This window comes from Phyllobates terribilis, unplaced genomic scaffold (genome assembly GCF_046119375.1).
Source record: "Phyllobates terribilis strain yellow unplaced genomic scaffold, ASM4611937v1 Scaffold_1__5_contigs__length_1240528914, whole genome shotgun sequence".
Classification (NCBI taxonomy): Eukaryota; Metazoa; Chordata; class Amphibia; order Anura; family Dendrobatidae; genus Phyllobates; species Phyllobates terribilis.
In genome coordinates, this window is record NW_027362761.1 from 232,251,962 (window position 1) to 232,258,946 (window position 6,985).

The following is a 6,985-nucleotide window of genomic DNA, read 5'->3' on the forward strand; positions in this document are numbered from 1 at the left end:
GGATTAAAAAAACCTTTAATACATATAATAAAGTATGATGCAAACAAAATGCAAAGTAGAATGAAAAAAAAAAAAATACATTGTAATTTTTCCTCTAAAATGTTGCTTTAGCCCCAAGAAAATGGGCCCCACAAATTGTTACACAGTTTCTTCTGAGCGCGCTGATATCCCTTGTGGTCTCTGTTTGAACAAACTGCAGGGGTCAGAAAGGAAGGAGCACCATTTTGAATTTTTGAACACAAATTCGGCTGAAATAGATTGGAGGCATCATGTCTCATTTCTAGGGCCCCTAAGGTGCATAAACAGCAGAACCCATTTTGGAAACTACACCCCTCAAGGATTTTATCAAGGGGTAGAGTGAGCAGTTTAAACTCGCAGGTACTAATTGATAAAATTAGGTCCATATTCAAAATTTTCATTTTTTTTTCACCGAAATGTTGCTTTATCCCCAAATTTTTCACTTTTGGAAGAGGAAACAGGAAAAAATGGAACCCACAATTTGTTACCCACTTTCTTCTGAGCGCGGCGATACCCCACATGTGTCAAAAGGTTCTGTCTGAACACACGGCAGAGCTCGGAAGGGAAGAAGTGACATTTGGAATGTAAATTTAGCTGGAATAGATTTCAGACACCATGTCTCATTTGCAGAGCCCCTGAGGTACCAAAACAATGGAAACCCCCACGTGTGACCCCCATTTTGGAAACTAGACCCACCAAGGAATTTATGTAGGAGTGTGGTGAGCTTGTTGAACCCCTAATAATAATTTTTAATTTATATAACACAAACATATTCCGCAGCACTTTACAATTAAGGGGGGGCATGTGCAAACAATACAATTTAACACATTTCAACAGTTACAGGAGGAGAGAGGGCCCTGCTCGCAAGCTTACACTCTATAAGGGGGTGGGGGAGGCACACTATAGGTAGAACATGCTTGTTATGTTTGGTCCAGCCATCATTATAATAAATAAGTGTTTTCATATTAAGATGCAAGATTCGGTCATCATTCAGTATCTGGATAAGTGCAGTTACCGTGTGCTATTGGGTGCATGGAGGATGTTGAGACAGATGAATAGGCAGAGGCAGATTATGATTGACTTTTTGGAGGGAACTGGGGAGACTTAGGTTAGTGAGTTGAGGTGATAGGCTTGTCTAAACAGATGTGTTTTCAAAGCACGCTTAACATACGGGCTAGATATTAGTTGGATTGTTTGGGGTAGTGCTTTCCAGAAAACTGGCGCAGCATGAGAGAAGTCTTCGAGGCGGAGGTGCGAGGTTCAGATTATGGAGGATGTTAGTCTTAGATCAGTTGCAGAACGGAGGGCAGGGAAGGGTGATAGACAGAAATGAGGGATGAGATATAGGGCAGTGCAGAACAGGAGAGCTTTGTGGGTGAAAGATGAGTTTGTATTTTATTCTGTAGTGAATGGGTAACCAGTGCAAAGACTGGCATAGGGTAGAGGCGTTGGTGAAGCGGCCTGATAAAAATACGACCCTTTCAGGATGGATTGGAGAGGGGAGAGTTTGTTTAGAGGGAGACCGATTAGAAGGGAGTTCCAATAGTCCAGACTAGAGTGAATATGAGCGACAGAGTTTTTTCAGTTTCAAAGGTGTGAAAAAGTCGGATTCTAGAGATATATTTTTCTTTAAGGTGCAGGTGACAGGAGCGAGTGAGTGATTGGATATGGGGGTGGAAGCAGTGTTCCCTTTTCCATAGTCTTCGTTCTACCAGTAACGTGGGGCCCTCTATATTTCCAGTGACTGAAGACAGACCTGAGTGTGGATTGGTTTTGTGTGGGATAAATTTAGGGTTTTTATTGGTAACATTTTGGGGTAAAAATTTTTGTTCACTTTCAGTATAAGGCTGGAATCACCTTCTTGTGTTCTACGGTGAGCACGTACGTCGGGGTTTCTGTGTAAATCCCACAAAAATTAAATTCACATGAAACCCCCCGACAGAACCTCACTGTGAGGCAGATGGAGACGCCTTTTGATTTTTTTTTTACATCTGTTCTGGTGGTATCTTTCTAGGCGTGTACAAAACGGTGGTCGTCCACAATTGTGTGCTAAAAAGACACCTAAAATAACATGACACCACCAAAACAGAGACCAGACTGAGTCCAAAGTAACTCAATCTGCCTAGTAAGTGAGTGGTTCCGTCGGGGGTTTGTTTGAAAAGCATTTTTTGAGATTTACACGGATATCCCGACGTAAGCGCTCAGTGGAGAGCGCAGGATAAATGTGAACCAAGCCTTCTTCCAATTTTTGGGAGGTGGAATGAACAAAGACAGTAGTACAAGAATAGTTCTTTTTTTTTTTTTTTTTTTTTTTTTTGCACTGTTCACTGTGTAGTATAAGTGATGACTGCTTTATTCTTCGGGTTGGTGCAGTTACAGCGATACCATGCTTTATATATATATATATATATATATATATATATATATATATGTTATTTTGTCACCATATTCTGAGAGCGGTAACTTTGTTTTGGCAAATAGAGCTGAATGAGTGCTTATATTTTGCGTGGCAAGTTGGAAATTATTTTGGTACCACTTTGGGCTACATAACTACATCTTTTGATCGCTTTTTATTCAGATTTTTCGGTAACCTAATGGACGGTTCACCTTGCAGTTAAAGTGATAAGACCGATTTGTTCATCAAGTCAGTGCGATTACAGCGGTACGAGGTTTATATACACTGCTCAAAAAAATAAAGGGAACACTTAAACAACTGAATATAACTCCAAGTAAATCAAACTTCTGTGAAATCAAACTGTCCACTTAGGAAGCAACACTGATTGACAATCAAATTCACATGCTGTTTTGCAAATGGAATAGACAATAGATGGAAATTATTGGCAGTTATCAAGACACCCTCAATAAAGGAGTGGTTCTGCAGGTGGGGACCACAGACCACATCTCAGTACCAATGCTTTCTGGCTGATGTTTTGGTCACTTTTGAATGTTGGTTGTGCTTTCACACTCGTGGTAGCAACAGATGGACTCTACAACCCACAGAAGTTGCTCAGGTTGTGCAAATCATCCAGGATGGCACATCAATGCGAGCTGTGTCTGTCAGTGTAGTGTCCAGAGGCTGGAGGCGCTACCAGGAGACAGGCCAGTACACCAGGAGACGTGGAGGGGGCCGTAGGAGGGCAACAACCCAGCAGCAGGACCGCTACCTCCGCCTTTGTGCAAGGAGGAACAGGAGGAGCACTGCCAGAGCCCTGCAAAATGACCTACAGCAGGCTACAAATGTGCATGTCTGCCCAAAGGGTTAGAAACCGACTCCATGAGGGTGGTATGAGGGCCCAACGTCCACAGATGGGGGTTGTGCTCACGGCCCAACACCGTGCAGGATGCTTGGCATTTGCCACAGAACACCAGGATTGGCAAAGTTGCCACTGGCGCCCTGTGCTCTTCACAGATGAAAGCAGGTTCACACTGAGCACATGTGACAGACATTACAGAGTCTGGAGATGCCATGGAGAGCGATCTGCTGCCTGCAACATCCTTCAACATGACCGGTTTGGCAGTGGGTCAGTAATGGTGTAGGGTGGCATTTCTTTGGAGGGCCACACAGCCCTCCATGTGCTCGCCAGAGGTAGCCTGACTGCCATTAGGTACCGAGATGACCTCAGACCCCTTGTGAGACCATATGCTGGTGTGGTTGGCCCTGGGTTCCTCCTAATGCAGGACAATGCTATACCTCATGTGGCTGGAGTGTGTCAGCAGTTCCTGCAAGATGAAGGCATTGAAGCTATGGACTGACCCGCCCTTTCCCCAGACCTGAATCCGATTAAGCACATCTGGTACATCATGTCTCGCTCCATCCACCAACGTTACGTTGCACCACAGACTGTCCAGGAGTTGGCGGATGCTTTAGTCCAGGTCTGGGAGGAGATCCCACAAGAGACCATCCGCAACCTCATCAGGAGCATGCCCAGGCGTTGTAGGGAGGTCATACAGGCACGTGGAGGCCACACACAATACTGAGCCTCATTTTGACTTGTTTTAAGGACATTACATCAAAGTTGGATCAGCCTGTAGTGTGTTTTTCCACTTTAATTTTGGGGGTGACTCCAAATCCAGGCCTCCATTGGTTAATAAATTTGATTCCATTGATGATTTTTGTGTGACTTTGTTGTCAGCACATTCAACTTTGTACAGAACAAAGTATTCAATGAGAATATTTCATTCATTCAGATCTAGGATGTGTTATTTGAGTGTTCCTTTTATTTTTTTTGAGCAATGTTGTTTTTTTATGCTTTGCCATTTTTACAGACCAAAACCAATATTTTACAAAAATGAATTTGCTTTTGCATCGCCATATTCTGAGAGCTGTAAGGTTTTTATTTTTTTGCCGAATGAGCCAGATCAGGGATTGTTTTTTTGCGGGACTATTTGGCAGCCGAGTCTCACAGCCCCTCGCAGTATACTGTGATTATTTTCTCATGCCGAATCAGCATGAGAAAATAATCGCAGCCCTACCCTGCCACATAGTATAACATTGAGCCGAGTGCTATCCGATAAAACATCGTATAGCACTCGGCTGTGTTATACGGCATTGTGAGCGAGCCCTATAGCAGGATCTAAAAGGCAACCTTACCCTGGGGTCATCAGATGCCATGGCAACAATTGGCACCCGTGATTACAATCGTGGGTGGTCAAACTTGTCAAAGGGGGTCTTTTAACTTCTTGGATAACGCTGTCGCGATTGACAGTATTTAAGGGGTTAATTGTCCCCAATTGGTTCCAAAACTGTCCAGAGCCGATGCTGCAGGGTGTCAGATTTCGCCCATGTAGGGGCGCTATTCACTTAGTCCCGATCACTGTTTTAAAGCAGCGATGAGGTAATAAGGCCCCTAACGACTGCCTTTTTAATGCGAATCAGCAGTAGTTAAGGAGTTAAAGACACGTTTTGTGCAGATATGCTGTGGATTTTTAGGAAAAGAGAAAAAATAATGAAATGTATTACAGCGGATCTAATTTCAACAAATTTCATCCATCTGTTGCTATAAATTGTGTCCAGATTCCACATGTAAAGTGACCTACTGTGCAGATTTTACATTCACAGATTTCCATGGCAGATTTCACTTCTTGAAATGCAAATATGAAATCTGTGTCAAATCTGTAGTAAAAAACAAAGCAGTTTTTCCAACTATGAATTTTACCATGGATCAGTCCTGTTTGCAGGTAGCTTCTGTGATACAAGAATGGTTGTGCACCATTTCATGCATTTGTTAGATGGGGGAAGGACAAAGGTATTTTTTTTTTTTTTTGTTTCATACCGAGATGTAAAGTGTAGTTATATGCCTTAAAGGGATTTTCCCACTACTTGGACAACCCCTTCTCATACCCCACACTTGGCCCCCATAAAATGAAAAAAAGCTTATACTGCTCTCTGGTGCTGTTCCCGGGGGCTCTTGTGTGGTTGCTATGACACGTGAGCCTGGCGCCCAATCAGCGCTGACATCACTGGACCCGCTTTCGTACGAATTGAACATGAAAGGAAGTCAGAGCTGCGTCTGATCTCTTCAGGAGCAGTGACTCGCCTGCGCAAAAGAACAGTGGAGCCAATGCCCCTAGAAAGGCAGAAATGGGGTGTATAATCGTGTGAGTGCAGGCACGGGATCCCGGGGCCACCAGTACAGGGCACTGTGATGCTGCTGGGAGGGGGTGGTACGCAAATGGACACCGGAGGCAGAGTTTTCTTCCAGGCTCCGCACGCCCCGAAGTCTGGAATAAATCATTACCATACAGGAACATTTTATTTAAACACATCCAATTGTAGAACTTATTATTCTTCTAAGATCTGTTGATTAAAATAAACTTTGTTCATGGTAAAACCACTTTAAAGAAGCACTCCTCCCATCACTTTTTATCCTCTTAGTATATTGCTGTTATATTATATAGCACTATGTACTTATAATTGCTCATTTTGCCTTTCTACCCAGCTACTTTTTCTCTTTTCCATTAGGTCTATGTCAGTGTTTCCCAAACTCCGGTCCTCACGGACCCCAACAGATGATGTTTTTAGGATTTCCCTAGTATTGCACAGGTGATAGAATAATTATTAAGACATCAGAAATGGCCACAGGTTCTCTCACCTGTGCAATACTAAGGAAATCATGAAAACATGATCTGTTATGGTCCGTGAGGACCGGAGTTGGGGAAACACTGGTCTATGTCATCACATGATTAAAAAACTGACTAGTTGAATCTTCTAAGCTCTATGTAGAAACAGGAGGTCAATTTTCCCTGTATGAGTCATAAGTCACTGCAAAATTCCCTGGCAGGGGGAGCAGCTGCATCAGGAGTTGAAGAGTGATGACTCATGCAGGTAATAGAGACTTCCTAGTTCTATTTAGAGCAGAGAAAAGAAAAATTAGCTGGGTAGAAAGGCAAAATGAGCAATTGTAAGTGAACAGTGCTATATAATATGATGACTGCAGCATATTAATAGGATAAAAAAAAACTTATAGGAAATCCAGTATTTGCATTAAAGGGACTGTCCGCACAGAATGACTGTTCTAACCAGGTTCAAGCACTCAGTGCATCATGGCGTGGCCAAATATTCAAGAGAACAATCCAGCTGCTTGTTTTCCATCTTTTTCTGTGGCGATAGATGGAAAATAAGCAGGTGGGAAGTTGTATATAAATGATTGGCCCTGTCATGGTGCGCCGCGGGCCTGCGCTTGGTTTGAACAGTCATTCTGTGCTGACAGTGTCCCTTTCAAGTCTACACTATGTTATAAACATGGTGCGGACAGAGTGAGGGGACGTGTGATCCTGTGAGCTTACACTCCCCAGGCAATGAGCTGCCCCCGCACAGCACTGATGTAGGGCACACACAAACCCCGAGGAGGCTGTGTGAAGAGTGGAGCAGGAGGTCACATCACCCAATCACATTGCACTGTGCAGCAGCCTTTAGGAAATAAAAGCAGCGTGCTGATTGGGTGCGATCTGAAAAAAAGATTCTGCC